This window comes from Grammomys surdaster, unplaced genomic scaffold (genome assembly GCF_004785775.1).
Source record: "Grammomys surdaster isolate TR1022 unplaced genomic scaffold, NIH_TR_1.0 352, whole genome shotgun sequence".
NCBI lineage: Eukaryota > Metazoa > Chordata > Mammalia > Rodentia > Muridae > Grammomys > Grammomys surdaster.
This window is the reverse complement of record NW_021604771.1, coordinates 209,316-227,900: the sequence shown is the minus strand read 5'-3', so window position 1 is coordinate 227,900 and position 18,585 is coordinate 209,316. Positions and strand designations below refer to the sequence as shown.

Genomic DNA, 18,585 nt, shown 5'->3' with positions numbered 1-18,585 from the left:
ACATCAGTGTTTTGGGGTTGTAAACTTGTCTAAGACCCCCCCCATAATTAGACATCCAAATTCAAAATTCACATAATTGGGATTGATCATAAGATGCCTTCTCTAACTAAACAGAGAAGGGGGAGATGCCAGAAGCCAGGACCCTCGCCCTTACCCTCACCTTTCCCCACCTGCACAATGTCCTCTGAAGCTTGGCAACTGCAAGATCCTGCTTGGCAACTGCAGATAGACTCAAAGCAGTGTACCATATCATCGTAAGAATAGCAGGGAGACCATAACTCAAGCAGTGTACCATATCTTCTGAAGAACAGCAGGTAGATCATAATTCAAGGCAGTGTACCGTATAGACCATGACATGTTTCAAGGCACAGGCCAAGAAGATTTTGTACTTTTCCACCACCTGGACCCTCTTACCCCCTCCCCTTGTAAAACATGCTATAAAAAAGCATTTCATGTTCAAAAAATAAATAAATAAATAAATAAATTAATTAATTAATTAATTTTAAAAAAGCCAGTAAGTTTATAAATGGTAGACAAGGGGGAGATGCTAAATTCATAGATGGCAGACAATAGTTGGATGGATATGAGCTAGGCAGATGGATATGTAAATAGACACATAAACACACACGCAGAGATTTATGATTGATGGAAGTATATATATACATATGGATTTTGCAGGGATAAAATTGTGTGTATACTAATGGCTCATAAGCAGGGAAGAATTTTATCATCCAGGAGAAGCAAATAACAACTAGAGATATTTTGGTTTGTCACACTAGGCCACAGGGTGACTTGCATCTAATTTATGTAGACATACTGCTACATCCATCGACAATTCTCAGGACAGCCACAACAAGAGTCCAATAGTGTAAAGATTTAGAAACTGACTTTTGTACATAGACACACAATCCCTTTGTGCCTGATGTGCACACAGGTCCCTCGTCTCAGTTCTTCAGATGAGGACTGTACTTCACCTTCCTATACATCGAGGGAGAAGTGTAAGAAAAATCCCCTGCCCGAGTGCCTACTGCCACTAATGATAACCTTCATTCCATTCAGTTCCAACTCAAGAGCAGCATACCACACAGCCTTTTTTCAAACAACTCCTTTAATTAAGCCTACACTCAGTAAGTCGTTGAGTATCCCAAAGGAATCAGCTGTCATAATCACAGCCTTGTTTTCTCAAGCAGACATCATCCTCTGTGATGTGTTAACCTGGTTTAACACATTAGGCTGGAAAGCTTGTAAACAGATATGTCAGTCACATAAAAAACCCAAGATCAAGGTATAATCTGGTTGCTGCAGTACGTGTAGAAAGCCTGATTTTCCTAGCTCATAGATACATCTTCTTTTTCATGTGTTTCTGTGTGTATACGCCATTGTGAGTGTAGGTGTACATGTCTGGGTGGTCCACATGGAGTCTAGAGTAGGACATAAGACCCTTTGGTGCTAGAGTTACAGTATTTGTTGACTACCAGACCTGGGTGCTGGGATCCAGATTCTGTTTCTTATGACTCAGTGACAAGGGCTACCAATTACTGAATCATCTCCCCCCAGCTTTGCTGGACTGTAAAAGTGTTGTTATGTGATGGACAAGGCAGTAGTGGCTGGGGCTTCTTTTATCAGGGAAGTAAACCCACTCATTGGGACTCACATTTGTGATCCAATCACCCAGGGCTCCATGTCTTAAGATTGGTATCATGGGTGGCAGGTGTAAGACAATTTCTAAAGTGACAATGACATTCAGACAATTCTACCCTTCTACTTCTAAATGCCAACACCTGAAACAGCAGCACCAGCAATAGGTGAGAACACAGCCCTACCATAACTCCTCAAGGGTGCAGTTTGGGTCTTTCAAAGCCTCACACAAAAGGTTCACTCCAGCATCTTCCAGGAAATTTGATCCCAAATCAAGCAGGGAAAGATGTTTGTTGCTCAAAAGGGCTTCATAGAGATGGCCACAGGCAACGAATGTGAGACAGCAGTAAGACAACCTGAAAGAGGATCACATGTCAGCAATTCACTTACTGTTTGAACATTCACATGCTCTGTGAAGACTTTCATGTTCTTCCCATACTGAGTTTCTACTTTGTGTGGAAGAATTTTGAAATGGGCTGGTAAGATGGCTAAATATTCTTGCCACCAAGTCTGAGGACCTATAAGCTAGCAGTCCCCAAGGACTAGACTGCTTTCAAAGCTTGGTGCAACGTAGGGGACAATCTTCTTCACAGGGCTTTCCTGATTCTCTTTGTCTTTGTCTGGAGAGTGTCCCTGATCACAGTGGCTGGCCTTGTGTGCACTTGTCTGAAAAGTGACCTTGTACGGTGCTCTCTGCAAGGGTGTGTAACTCAGCACATGCATCCCACTCTGACTTCCCACCTGCATGAAAATTAGGTCCTGTACTATAACCAATCAGCCCTTTCTGCTGCTTAGAATACAGAAACAATTAGCCCTTTCCACCCGTACTATACTCCCAAAATTCCTTCTATACCCTATCCCTTAAGCAATAAAGTAGACTTGTCTCAATGTAACAGTCTCTGGCAGTCATTCTGTCCATACTCATGGTCATCTGAACCCTGATCTCCACCTCTTCCCCCTTTCCCATCAGGCTTGTGGCTAACAGCATCCAGGGAAGAATGGGAGGGGGCATAGGATTTTGAGTTCAATTCCACAGGATGCAAAGAAATAACCAATTCCCACAAGCTGACTTCTGCCCTCTATATGTGAGCAAGTATCCTCTCTCCCTCTCTCTCTCCCTCTGTCTGCCTCCCGTTCTCTCTCTCTCTCTCTCTCTCTCTCTCTCTCTCTCTCTCTCTCTCTCAAATAAGTGATGGAAATATTTTCAAAAAACATTTTGGAAAACTGACATATGGGTCAGTATAGATGTTTCCAAAATTGACTATTGATTTACATGCCAATTTATAAACAATCCACTAAAATTTCCACCCATATTAAAAATTTATCATCTTGCAGAATCCTGTTCCAGTAGTGTATCTTCCAGTGAATTTTTAAATTTCTTTTTGGTGTCTATGGTAGTATATGTATGTCTTGTGTGTGTATATGTGTGTGTCTATCTGCCTGTGTGTGTGTGTGTGTCTGTCTGTCTGTCTGTCTGTCTGTCAGTCTCTGCGTAGGTACACATGCATGTGAAGATCAGAGGACACGTCAGATCTCATACTCTGGAACACCAGGATACCCCTTTGAGATAGGCTCTCTCACCGGCCTGGACCTCTAATGACTTGGATGGTGGACTAGTGAGCCCAGGGATCCTGGTGCTTCCACTTCTTCAGTGTGTCACTACACACAGCTTTTTCACATGGGGTTGCGGGATCAAATAGAGCTCAGCATGTTTGAGTGTCAACTGTTTTTACCAACTTAGCTATTACTCCAGCCAAATCCTATTATTTTAAATATTTCTCGTATCCTGTTACTTCTATGAGTTAAAGACTAGTACTGTAAAGACTAAAGATTTAAGACAACTCATGACCAATGCAGCTCTTTATAGTTAGTAGTCACCAAGGATAGTTTTTGTTTTGTTTTGGCTTTTTATTGGATATTTTATTTATTTACATTTCACACACCATCCCCTTTCTCCATTTCCCCTCCCTGAAAAACTCCTAGCCCATCCCCCTTCCTCCTTCTTTCTTTTATCCCATTCTAATTATATGGAAGTATTCAGGTCAGTTCTAGGTTGAGGAACTAGCAATACAATAGATGCAAATAGTCAAGGAACAAGCAAGACAATAAACACAAATAGTCAAAGAACAAGCAAGGCAATAAGAAAAATTCCACAAATACTCCCGTGATCACTGTTTCTAAGGGCTTATCATGGTGACCAAAAATATCTGAGCTAACTTCCTTGTCCTAACCCAAAGACATTTTCATGTCTGAAGCCTATTTCCTTGTTCTAGACTAAAATTTAGATTCCTGCCTGAAATTACTTCTTTGTTCTAGCCTAATGTCAGATTCCTGCCTGAAGCCCACTTCCTTGTCCTTGGCCCATGTCAGATTCTTGCCAAGCAGCCCCCAAAGCTCTCTGCTTCTCCCCCTTTTTTATTTTGTAAAAAAGACTGAGCCTGTCTTAGGTCATTCTGCCAAGAATGCCTTCCTTACCATCATGGAATATGCATTATCAAAAGCAATGCACTTATGTCTTAGGTTGGTAAGAGCATTAACAATCCAAGAATAGTTTTAATTTAACCAACTATATAACATCAAGTGCTAATTAAATAACCAAATAATATTATCTTCTATTATCATTTTTCATACCTCTTCTGAAACATTCTTTGATTTTTTTATAGTGCATTTTCCTTTTCCTTCACAAATTTTATTTTAGGGCTGGAGAGATGGTTCAACATTTATAATCACTTGCTGATAATTCAGTGGTCCAGTTCCAAATACCCACATAGCCTCTCTATGGTGCTCATGGTCTCCTATAACTACAATTCCAGGGGACTAATGACCTCTTTCTGCCTCAGCAGGCTCATGCACTGACATGGTACACATAAACTCATGCAAGCACATACATATATACACATAAAATTAATAAACAGATAATTAAAATTTAGTTTACTTCATACTAAGCATTCCTAATTAAAAATAGAAATTCATGATACTCCAAAATGCAAAACATTTTCAAAATTACATGATGCCACGATAAGAAAATTATATAACTGTACAGTGTATCTAGCCCAGGTCAAAACATAAAGGCATTGAAAATATTGTATAAAACGATGTGTATCCCGACCAATGGACAGAAGCTGCTGAACTCTGGGTTTGAATTAGGGAAAAGCTGGAAGAAGCTGAGGCAGAAGGTAACCCTGTAGGAGGGCCAGCAGTCTCAACTAACCTGGACCCCAGAGATCTCTCAGATATGGAACCACCAACCAGGCAGCATACACCTGCTGATATGAGGCCCACAACACTTATACAGCAGAGGACTGCCTGATCTGGGTTTAGACAGAGAAGATGCACCTAATCCTCAAGAAACTGGAGGCCCCAGGGAGTTTAGCGGTCTGGAGAGGTTGGGGGGGGGGTGAGTAGGACCATCCTCTTGAAGACAAGGGATGGAGAGGAGGTATGGGTGGGAGACAAAATCTAGAGTGTAAAAAAAGAAAGATTAAATAAAATTGTAAAAAATAAACTATGTCAACTGCAAGATCCTGCTTGGCAACTGCAGATAGACTCAAAGCAGTGTACCATATCATCTGAAGAATAGCAGGTTGCAGTCCTCCTCGCCCCCACGAATAACCAGGACCCGCCGGTCGGGTCAAGTGGCACCCAGACGTGGGGCTCGAGGCACGGACCCATCCGGACGGACCCTCATTGAGAGGATGTGCGCACGACATCAAGATTGAGCAAGACAGGGATCATTGCCCGTGACCTGTCGTCCACGGAACCAGGTTGATGCTGCCATCAAGAAGGCAGTTAAAGTTCATTACCATCAGCTGAAAATTGAAGAGGATCCAGAAGTGACTCCGCAGGAGACTGACACAGCTGTCAGCTCCCCTGCCTCCCCCCACGGTCGACCCCTAGACTCCCACGCCCTCCAGAAGGGTTCCTGGTATGCCTGGCTTTGCCCTCATTTCTCTCGCTAGAGAGCTTGGCCTCTTGATCACCACAACAAAAATTGGCTTTTTCCTAAACCAAGACCACCCTTGATATGGCCGCTAACATTGGGGAGCCTTCCTTTATGACAATATTACACCCCAAACTGACAAATGGTTGGTAACTTGAACATTTACAAGAGACTAGGAAGGCTGTGAGTTAGCCCAATGACGGGATTATTGTAGGTCCACTTCCCAGGGGCCCACCCAATGCAGCCGAAAAGGAGTGCGTGGTGCTGGGAGTGGGTGCAGCCTACATGGCCTAAGACAGGGCTCTCACCCTCCTTTCACCCACATCAGAGTCCCTTGACGTTGCCCATCGTCGACAGCCTAAAGCCTTCGACTATCGATGTGACTCGTCTCACATCAATGTTTTGGGGTTGTGAACTTGTCTAAGACCCCCCATAATTAGACATCCAAATTCAAAACTTACATAGTTGGGATTGATCATAAGACGCCTTCTCTAACTAAACAGAGAAGGGGGAGATACCAGAAGCCAGGACCCTCGCCCTTACCCTTACCCCCTACCTTTCCCCACCTGCACAATGTCCTCTGAAGCTTGGCAACTGCAAGATCCTGCTTAGCAACTGCAGATAGACTCAAAGCAGAGTACCATGTCTTCTTAAGAATAGCAGGGAGACCATAACTCAAGCAGTGTACCATATCTTCTGAAGAACTGCAGGTAGATCATAATTCAAGGCAGTGTACCATATAGACCATGACATGTTTCAAGGCACAGGCCAAGAAGATTTTGTACTTTTCCACCACCTGGACCCTCTTACCCCCTCCCCTTGTAAAACATGCTATAAAAAAGCATTTCATGTTCAAAAAAAAAAAGAAATTAAAAATAAATAAATAAATAAATAAAATAAAATAAAAATAAACTATGTGCATATGCAAACCTAAGCCATGTGCACAAACTTTATACAGTGTGCAAATAAATTTATGATTGGACTTAGAGAACATTATCAAGACTCATAATATGAAAATATTCCAAAAAATTAAATGAAGTATGAAATTCTTCTGGTCTCTTTATAAGCAGTTGATGTGAGAAATACTTAATCTGCACTAGAGTTCATTGATAAACAGATGTCTCTACAATGGTTAATATTCAGTGTTCTTACATTTTTATGCATGTCATATCTGTAAGCTTCACATTTACTTATTACTACATTAATATCTGATCACAGAGGACATAACAATTTATGTATGTATATTCTTTTTCCATAAACCAAGGTGTCTTTGACTACATTATCCATCCTAAGTCCTTTGATTGATGTGATAGTAAGTTATATAGTATGGCTTCCCTGGGACCATAGTCTGGCAGGTTTCTACCAGGAGAAACCAACCTCAACCTCATGGCAGGAGATAGCTTATAGTGACTTAGGTAAGATATAGGAAGCTCTTCCTTAGAAAGAAATCAAGTTTTTTTTCTTATTTATATGATACTCTGGTCTAGTTACCAATCTCCAGACACAACATCTTTATGCATGATACGAATATTTTACTCCCTCCAGAAGGATTTTGACAAGCTCCACACCTGGAGATATTCTAAGGTTGCAAATATGAGGTCTTTCTCTGCTGTCTTGAGAAATTCACAAGACACAAAGATAAGATCTCTATGAAAGTAGATGAAGGCCTATTAATAGCACATGTCTGGTAAAAGGATGAATTAGTACATGATAGAACTCCATTGCAGGTGAATCTGGCACTGGATACCTGAGAACACAGAACTCAGGAAGTTAAAGCAGGAACTCATAAGTTCACGAAAAGTCTGAACTACACAGTGCAACATTTTCAAAGATAGAAAGAAGGGAAAAAGAGATGAAAGGAGGGAGAGGGAGAGAGACAAGAGGGAGGAAGGGTAGGAATGACTTTTGTGGTATTGAATGCTATTTTTTTTTTTTTGCATGGAACACACAGGAAATATTTTATTAACTTCCAAATGATGAAAGGGCAGAGTAAGAAAATTCAATAGAAATCCATGATTCTCCTCAGAGAGCCCACCCTGGCACTCATGGCGCCCCAGTCGTGGTAGCGCCTGTACTCCCTGGGCCTCAGCAGGTACTGCCGCCCCCGGTAGTTGGGCATCTCATAGAGGACCCAGTAGCCTTCCATCACGTGGAAGGAGTGGAAGTCACTGAAGTGGAAGCGGTCCTGCAGGTGGGAGCAGTCGTCTGTGATCTCCACCATCTGGCCTCTGTAGTCCTCTCGCTCGTAGATCCGGATTCTGTGAGAGCTGGAGTGGGGGATGAGGTGGTAAAAGCAAATAAAGGAACAGTTTTCTTGGATTGCTAAAGAAACAATGTCAATATTGAATCTCTCTCATTGGTTTGAGTCCATCCTACTTTTTCTTTTCTTGTTAATGGTCATGTACATTAGGACACACTCCCACCCCAGTTAAATGATAATCTGTCTATAACATTCATTGAGGGTTTTTTTTTCACCCTTTCTTATCTATTCAGAAATGTGGGTTATCACTCAACAGTGACATTATATTCACATTACAGTTGTTAGCTTGGTGATTTTGTGAGATCCTTAAGAGTTGGGGGGGTGGATATCTGACTCTTTCACATGCTTTTGTGACACTTTTTCTCTTGCTGGGTTACCTCATCCAGCCCCATATGAGAGTTTGTGCCTAGTCTTATTTTAACTTGTATGTGTGTTTTGTTGATATCCTTGGGAGGACTGCTCTTTACTGAAGATGAATGGGGGAGCAGTGGATGTGTGAGAGGGGAGGGGGAACTCAAAAAAATTATGGGAGGGGAATTTTCAGTCAGGGTATAATATTAGAGAGAACACAAAATTTAAAATAGAAGCACCTACTTGGCTAACTTTCCCTTTCATTGCCAAGTATTCTGAAGATGCTCTTTGACAAAGTTCCAGTGCTTGGACCACCTAAGCTGACCCTTCACTGCCCTTGGTGGAAATTTGCTACATACCTTTAGCTATACTTTATTATATTATATTATATTATATTATATTATATTATATTATATTATATTATATTATATTATATTAATTATATTATTTAGCTATACTTATATTATATTTCTCACTGTTAAATATCACAATCCGAAAGATAGAACTGTGATAACAAATGCTGGTGCAAACAAGAAGGAAATTAATGAAACTTCTCCAGAATAAAGAGTTAGACAGAAAATTGAGTTGTTCTTGTTACTTGAATATTTAAATAATTAATGAGTGTTATTAGTAAGTATCAGACAGAAGATAAGAGAAAAATTAAATAAGAAGAAAAACGTACTGAAATTCTAGAAGCAGATAACCTGTGATGGAACTTCTGGGTGTTTATGTTCAGCCTCAGAAATAAAGAACTTGAATGAATAGGAAGAGATTTTCATCATACAACTTAATGATAAGCATTGGTAACTTCCTGAAGACAAAAGTGAGCAGTTTTAGAAATCCTGATATTCATTTATTCTTTAAAGAATTGTATTAAAGTAAGGAATCATATTGAAGCAAGGGACAGAGACACAGAAGAAAGCATCTTGATTCAGTGAGCTACCTGCCTTCCTGAACAGACTTGTCAGACTGGAACTTTTCTGATAGACCCCCTTTGCTCAAGCAAGGGTTCTACACAATATTTTAAGACTCAAAGGAAAAGGGCAGTGGTCTTATGTCAAACATAAAAGAAATATTGAAGAATGAAAGTAAGAATTAAATAATGGTCAGAGAGATTGATCTACTGTAGAAAGCCAAGTTTGATATAACAAGCAGTAGGAAATAACTTTAGATCTATTAATTCTGTGTCAAACTGAAACAGAATCAAATTCAAATAGAGTCATCCTGTCTAGCATTTCTATAACTGCAGGACTTTACTGCACCAATCTTAAGGAAGAAGGTATTGAATTAGAAGAAAATTGATTTTATCATAATGTTAATTTTTAGTTTTCATAAAATTGCTGTTTGCTTGCTTTGCTCTTCCTTCAATATTCTTATGTAATCAAGGAAGACTTTAGAAGAAAATATATTTTGAAAAGCTGTGTAATCTATGAATAAAATTTCTGAGGGAATGATTTTGTGTATAAATTAAGCCTTCAATAAAATAAGTTATCAGAATAGGAGAAGCCATCCCAAGATGTGCTTCCTCTCTGTCCTGTCTCCCATGAAACAAATGACTTCCCTGTCTAATCCTTCCTTCCCTTCACTGCTATTGTATCCACCCTGCTCTAGACCCTGCCATCAGCCAAGGGTGGTACTTGACACTCCCCCATGTGTCCCCTTTCTCTGAATACTCACTTACCTCTCCTTTCTTCCTGAGCCACAGTTAGAGGTCTTCCTGATTGACCTGTAGAAACAGGCACACCACAATATCCCATACCTGTCCTGGATAATGTGTGTTCAATGGTATTGCCTGGTTTTCTTTGGAAGCATTCTCAATCTTAGTCCAGGAGGTTGAATTGAGGTTAAATTTCTCTGACTCTTTCCTGAGAAGATGATATACATACACTGTATGCACTGTCACATTAAATCTTTATATTTAGAAGAGCAAAACCACATACCTAGTTCCTTCATTATTATAAACACTATCATCCTTTTCATCCCTGTCATCTTCAACATCCTCTTTTCTATGGCCATACTAATCATCAACACCATTATTATCATTAAAATATTCACATTCTACAGGAGGAAGTTCAGATATGGCATGTGGCCACAGGAATCACCAAGAATAGGATTTAATAGCAATCCACCCTTAATATCTTCAGAATTCCATAGCACCTGTCAGACACTACAACTAGTGAATTAATTATCTATTTATTTATTTGCTATTGGGTAGATGCAGGTACCTATGCATTGACACATATGGAGATCAAGGGACAGTTTGGGCCGTGATCTCTCCATCCACCTTTTATGACAGTTCTGGGGATTGAATTTGACCTGTTAGCTTTTCACAGCATCTGTTCAACCCACTGAACTATCTTGACAGCGCTTAAGTCACTTCAAATAAAAATGAAAGAAAGAAAACAAGGAGCTAGTGAGATGACTCAAGGGTGAAAGGGCTTGCCAACTAGCATGACAACCCGAGTTCAGTCCCAGGGACCTCCATGTTTGACAGTGAGAGCTGACCCTCCACGGTGTCCTCTCACCTCCACACATGTACTGTTGTATGTGCATGGCTACCAAGAAATAAATATAATACCATACTTTAAAAAGGCATCAAGATATTTTGTATAATGTGCTATCTGTGACACAGCTAAGGAACATTTAGAAATGCAATGTGAGGAAATTGGGTTAGAATTTCAAGGGAGAGGTAAGGAGTTTGATGGTGAATAAGATCTTGGAGAGAAAGGGCTCAGAAGTATCTAAAGCTCCATTTTACTACGTAAAACTGAGGCACACCTCAGCATTTGATGGAAAACTATTTGGGAGTTGAATGACCCTTTCACAGAGGCCATCTAAGACCAGCAGTAAACATAGATGTTTGCATTACGATTCATAACAAGTGCACACTTACAGTTATAAAGTAGCAATGAAATAATTTTATGGCTGGGGGACCATTACAACATAAGGAGCTGATTTAAATCATTAGCAAGATTGAGAACCACTGCTATAGGGAAACATGGGAAAATTGTTAAAAATTTGTGTTGAGCAGGCAGCTGTCTGCTCAACTCTAGCTTTCTCTCTGATGATATGTACTTTGAAAACCAGGGATAGTAATGTTATTGCTAATGTAGGCTGATCAGATTGTGTGATGCCTTTGTGAGAAGAACCTTACACACATCATCAGCTTACCCCTGATGTTAAAGATGCAAGAGAAACTCAGGGTGCTGTTAGACACCCAAAGATGACAGCTGCTGAGTTTTGTAACAACCACCACTCACTCATCTCATAGACTAAGATTCTTCTCTTAAAATCTAGATCTGCAAAATGCTTTTCCTTGGAAAATGTCACGAACTAAAGGAAATCAGAAATTCATATCATAATCAGAAGGCTGTTCAGACAGGTCCTGGGGTTATACTAATGCTTCAGTGTCATAGTATGGATAATCAAATTACTAACATAATGAAAATTTCCAGAAGGCTGCCCAATGGTGATCATTTACACTTGGGACCTAAGAGCACAGGTGAAATATTTTGACAAAGCCTGTACCTAATGATAGAGCCACAGCAGCCAATGAAATCGAGAGTCTACAGCCAATCAAGAAGCTAGCATGGCTTCTTATTCAGTCTTAGTTTTTTACAGTGGTCCCTTGATAAGTACTAGCCCGTGGGACCAGGTCCAGTCTGGGTAAGGAACTCATTTCCTCTAGTGAAATGTCTTTTATCTCTGTTTCCTCCATTTAGTACTTTACTGATGGTCTACAGAACCATGAGTAAACTTTTATTCCTAATTAAGTATTTTATATAAGTCCATACGATTAACTGTGAAATGAATGTATAGTTTCTCAATGGAAATCTTACTCATTTAGAGGAGTGACAAGCAGTGGGGAATTCTGGAATAATATTCCTTCTTTTTGTTGTTTCAAGGAAGAATTTTAATGAAAAGCATGCCTGTTTATAGAGATTGTGTACTCAATATTTCTTTTCATGTATATTCTGACTTTGGGCTGATGAGAAAGCTCATCTAGTAAAGGTGTTTACTACCAAACTCTGCTATCTGAGGTTCATCCTGGAGACCCACTTGATAGAAGGAGAGTCAGAATTCACACAAGTTTTCCTCTGGATTTCACATGTGAACTGTATTGCATGCATGCATCCACCTGCAAATAAAATATGTAATAGGCTAGACATGGTGAAACACACCTTTAGGCTCATTACTTCAGTGGCAGAGGCAGGCAATTCTCTGAGGTTTAGAATAGCCTTGTCTCTAGTTAGTTTCAGGCCAGCTAGGGCTACACAGCAAAATACAGTCTCAAAATAAATTAAGAAAAAAATTAAACCTCTCTGTTTCCCAAGTATAAATTGGATGAAAGAAAAGAATTAATTCAAAAGTAGTCAATGTTCATTTTCTTATAAATTATTAGGGCTGAAAACGTACCTTATTTGGTGTTTGCCTTGCATGCATGGAGTCTGAGGTTTCTTCCTTGGCATTGTATCATATCAGTGAAGGAACTCTGGTTAATTCACATGTGGCGCCCCAGGGGGTAGGAATTTTGAGGGTGGGGAGGTGGGAGTGGGGGGGTAGATAGAGGTTACATCCACAGAGAAGAAGGGGGAGGGGTGAGGGGACAGGGGGTTCCTGGGTGGGTGGGGGATGGGGTAAGGGGACAACATATGAAATGTAAATAAAACATCCAATAAAAAAAATTAAAAAAAAATTCACATGTGGCTCTGGAAGGCCTTGCCCTTCTCCTCCATTCTCTCTGCCTTGCTAAAAAACCATTAGATTACATCTCTATAGCTAGCCCCCAAAGGTCTATTCCCTCATTTGGCCAATCTCTTCTCCTGAAGCTGATTTCAGGGTCCAGCTTCCAAAGTATTGAAGCTCAGCAATCAAAAACCCCAATGCTCACCTAATTAACATACCCAATTAAGACTGAATATCTTATCCTAGCACAGGGTTTCCCCTTGTACCTTTATAAACCATCATTGGCCTATTTGCCATGTCTGTCTCCTTTATCCTGAGATATTTTTTGTGCCCAACCCACCACCACACAAATAGTTCTTGTCTCTTTCCCCTTTTCTGTCGTCTTCTTTTTCCCTTTCCCCTTCTCACTCAATCTCTATCTCCTGTGTTTGTCCCTTTTCCCTGCCCTGCATACTTCTGTGACAAGAAAAAAGTTTCCTTTGTGCTGAGAACTTGGTCTGAAAACTTGGTCTTGAGAGTCCTGACCTAATCAGCAGTATTAGATCACATCTGTAATCTCAGAACTTGGGAAGGTGATACTGTAGGACAAGATATACTGACATTTTAAAGAATTCTGGCATTCGGGGTTCTTTACAGAACACAGAAATAGAATAAGAATGTGCTTTCATGGTAATCCCAGGTGGAGGCATGTAGTGCTGATTCACGCAGTCTTCAACAGCTGACTGTGATTTGTCTCATGCTCTAGCTGCAGCACGGTTTTGACAGATGCAGCTAATTTCTGCAATTGTGTGATATTTGGAATTCCAGGAACTTTTCAAAGAGTACTAAATGCTGGCGCCCTGAGAGGCATGGTATGTAGTTGTTGGTCATTTAGGGGGGTTGGTTGCAGTTTGTTAATAGCCATGGTCACATAAGCAACAAAAGGGAAAAATTAGATTTAGGGATCAGTTTCCCCTCTATCCTTGTTTCTCTGCTTTCTAGTGTTAGGTGGTAAAACCAGAGGGATTAAAGGTGGTAAAACGAGAACCCACAAAGTAGCAAAGACCATCTACAATCAGTTTGCACTATCCTCAGATTCACAGTGTGTCTGAGACCTGTCTGGGTTCAATGAGACCATGTCTTAAAAATATCAACTGAAGGCATAGTGATTTGCAAGTTGTGAGTGTTGAATTCGTAAGGGTGTAGGAAATCCTTGCTTCATGGTAAGTTATAAGAAAATCCTTTCTTTATCAACCTTTCCCTCTGATAAGTACAAGAGAGGTGCTATAGGTGGTATGAGCCAAGTGGTGCCCTCTGTGAAGAGAGACAGGTGTTGGCAGGACCAGTGAGGTTCCTGTCATGAAACGATAGTGGGCTAGAGCCTCAAGTCATCTCTATGGGTCCAGAAAGTTCAAGAGCATCAGTGGGGAATGTTGGATGTAGTTTGAGGATTAAAGCTGATTAGGAAGTCAAATATTCGAGACATCTGTGGGAGATCCTAAATGTTTAGGGAAAGTCTTAGCCTAACAGGAAAAGATGATTAAGAAGAGATCTGGAGCACACAAAGTTTCTAAAAACTTGTGGTGAAATACACTGGCAGGATACCTGTCATTTTCTTCATTGTTAAGAATATGGCACTACTGTTCAGTGATTTAATATACTTATTTTGTTGGGTACACATCCATCTCCAGAAACTTGTCAGTAGTCTAGACAGGAAGTATTTCTCTTTTTTTGCCATTTCTGGATTCATTTATTTATTTAACAAACATTTTTTGAGCACTCGGTGGAAGAGCATACTTGACAATTTTTTTTCCACAAGATGTAACATTAAGGAGACTCATTTAATCATAAAGATTTTACAAACATAGTATCAAAAGCTATAAAGGAAGAAATTATTTTTGTTTTTGTTTTTTTGTTTTTTTTTTTTTCGAGACAGGGTTTTTCTGTATAGTCCTGGCTGTCCTGGAACTCACGCTGTAGACCAGGCTGGCCTCGAACTCAGAAATCCGCCTGCCTCTGCCTCCCAAGTGCTGGGATTAAAGGCGTGCGCCACCACCGCCCAGCCTAAAGGAAGAAATTATTAAGAAAATAGTACAGACAGGTTTTTCATCTGTGAAAATCCAAAACTCTAAATTGAAATAAATACCCACTACAAGGAGTAATTAGTAACCTGTAATGATATTATTACATATAATAGTAATTATTAATATATTTATAGTAACAGTATCTCATATTGATGGAGGGTTTGCTTTGTGTCAGGCACTAGCTGCCATACCTGATGACCTGTGTTTTATCCCTAGTTCCCAAAAGCTGAAGAAGAGAACCGACTTCCACCAGTTTTCTTCTGATCTTTATATATGTGCCAGAGCACATAAGTTCCTATACATATACATACACATGCACATATAAATAAATGTAATACAATGTTTATCAGTTAGTGAGGTCACATGTATACATATAAAATGCTCAACAGATATTTGCTAGGTTGATTTGACTATTCACAGTTGTAAATGTATATAGTAATTTAATTACTTTCAAGAGAAAAGTTTCTTTTCCCAGAATAAGACATAAATTCAATCAGTTGTTCTCAACTGTGGCAGCCATTAGAAATATGGGGGATTTTAAAAAATTTTGATGTCAGATACAATAAAGTATTTAAGGGTGCAGCCTGAATTTTTGAAAATCTGTCTTGATTTCAACATGTACAAAAGAATAGGAACCATTACTTTAGAATGTGGATAGCTTTACTTCCTAAGGCTCTTTGGAGACTAGAAGCAGCTTGGGAGCTCCCTAAAACTGTATCCCCTGCAATCTCAAGCTCAGTGATGTCTGCATGGTACTTACACCAGTACTGCTGATTGGTTTCATGCAATGGATTAAACTTAACTAGCTCATACTATGTAGTGGGTGATCCTGCTGGATGTAATCTTATATTTAAATGGAACTGATATGCCATCCTTCCACTCTGTTCCTGTTCCTTTCCCTGCAACATCTCTTTCCTCCTGCCATGAGCCATAATTCCTTCCTGGAATAAAGCTTTGAAAGGTTTTTTTATTTGATATTTTATTTATTTGCAATACAGATGCCATCCCATTTCTCCTCCCTAGAACCCCCCTATCCTATACCCCCTCTTCCTTTATGCTTTTATAACATTTTAATTACATGCATGTATTAAGGTCAGATCTATGTTGAGGGTCTAGCAAAATAATAGATGCAAATAGTCAAGGAAAAAGCAAGACAATAAACACAAGTAGTCAAAGAAAACGCAAGGCAATAAACAAAATTCTGTGAACACTCCCGTGATCACTGTTTCGAAAGGCTTATCAGGTTGATTCTGCCATCAAGAAGACGGTTGAAGTTCATTACCATCAGCTGAAAATTGAAGAGGATCCAGAAGTGACTCCGCAGGAGACTGACACAGCTGCCAGCTCCCCTGCCTCCCCCTACGGTCGACCCCTAGACTTCCACGCCCTCCAGAAGGGTTCCTGGTATGCCTGGCTTTGCCCTCGTTTCTCTCGCTAGAGAGCTTGGCCTCTTGATCACCCCAACAAAAATTGGCTTTTTCCTAAACCAAGGCCGCCCTTGATATGGCCGCTAACATTGGGGAGCCTTCCTTTATGACAATATTACACCCCAAACTGACAAATGGTTGGTAACTTGAACATTTACAAGGGACTAGGATGGCTGTGAGTTAGCCCAATGACGGGATTATTGTAGGTCCACTTCCCAGGGGCCCACCCAATGCAGCCGAAAAGGAGTGTGTGGTGCTGGGAGTGGGTGCAGCCTACATGGCCTAAGACAGGGCTTTCACCCTCCTTTCACCCACCTCGGGGTCCCTTGATGTTGCCCATCATCGACAGCCTAAAGCCTTCGACCATCGATGTGACTCGTCTCACATCAGTGTTTTGGGGTTGTGAACTTGTCTAAGACCCCCCATAATTAGACATCCAAATTCAAAATTCACATAGTTGGGATTGATCATAAGATGCCTTCTCTAACTAAACAGAGAAGGGGGAGATGCCAGAAGCCAGGACCCTCGCCCTTATCCTCACCCCCTACCTTTCCCCACCTGCACAATGTCCCCTGAAGCTTGGCAACTGCAGATAGACTCAAAGCAGTGTACCATATTTCTGAAGAATAGCAGGGAGACCATAACTCAAGCAGTGTACCATATCTTCTGAAGAATAGCAGGTAGATCATAATTCAAGGCAGTGTACCGTATAGACCATGACATGTTTCAAGGCACAGGCCAAGAAGATTCTGTACTTTTCCACCACCTGGCCCCTCTTACCCCCTCCCCTTGTAAAACATGCTATAAAAAAGCATTTCATGTTCAAAAAAAAAGAAATTATGAATTTTTAAAAAAAGGCTTATCAGGATAACCAAAGTATCTGTGCCTGCTTCCCTGTCCTAGCCCAAGGTCATTTTCATGTCTGAAGCCTACTTCCTTGTTCTAGCCTAATATTTAGATTCCTGCCTGAATTACTTCTTTGTTCTAACCTAATGTCAGATTCCTGCCTGAAGCCTACTGACAGGAAGTGTTTATATTAAATAATTTGCCTTTCTTGTCTTCTTCCAATCCCTAGATTCTGCCTTCCCACCCTATGAATTCAATCTAAGTACTTCAAATGACTGGAATATAATATCTTATAAGTGGATGATTTCATTTACCATCCTCTTTTAGGTTCATCCATGCTATAGCACATGCCAACATTTGCTTCCCTGTGGTGACCAAATAATGCCCATATGTTGGAATAGACTGTGCCATTTATTGATCCAGTGATAAGGATCTAGCCATGACCAGTTCTTAGCTATAGTGAGCAGTACTTCTGTGATGTTGATGTAAAATGAAAAGGTTTACCCAACATGTAAACTTGTGTAGTCTTCATTCTACAACCAGAATTTGTCAGATTCACAAAATCAGTGCTCTAGCGCGTTTAGGACTCCCTCTTGGTCTCTTTCAAGGATGTAAGTTCCTGCTGATTAGCAACTTACAGTCATGTTTATATTCCAGTCAACTTTGAATTTCTGGTCTATTTAATGGAACATTTAATAATTGCACAAATTTATTGAACCATTATTTGACTAGTCTCATTTGTGGGTATCTAAGCATGTGACTTCTTCAAAACACTTTAATGGGTTTTTTTAGATGAATCTTTGAGCATGTGTGCAGTTGTTGCTTGGAAATAGATTCTCAGTGTTGAAATTTTGGGACAAACGTAAGAATCACTTATTGCTTTGATGGAAGTAGTCTGCCATGTTTCATCCCCAAACTCTATCCACACTTTTCTCTTTGTACTGCCTGCCTTGCACACCTACTATGTTGTAGGTTCTATATAGTGCATATGCTGTATATATTCTATAGGTATAGAAATGGAAACGAGCTCCTTTCAATTACTTTGTTGTGTGTCACACAGTCTTCAGTTTCTCTCATATATATATGTATATGTGTATATGTATGTATATTTATATGTATATATGTATATGTTATATGTATGTATATTTATATGTATATATGTATATGTGTATATGTGTGTATATTTATATGTATATGTGTATATGTGTATATGTATGTATATGTATGTATATTTATATGTATATGTGTATATGTGTATATGTGTATATGTATGTATATGTATGTATATTTATATGTATATGTGTATATGTGTATATGTATGTATATTTATATGTATATGTGTATATGTATGTATATTTATATGTATATATGTAT

The 18,585-nt window shown here is 39.8% G+C and overlaps 1 pseudogene; it reads right to left on the bottom strand.

Annotated features, from left to right (window-relative positions):
* Positions 1 to 7,577: 7,577 nt before the first annotated feature.
* LOC114631178 lies at positions 7,578 to 10,205 on the bottom strand (annotated as a pseudogene).
* Between the last annotated feature and the right edge of the window lie 8,380 nt (positions 10,206 to 18,585).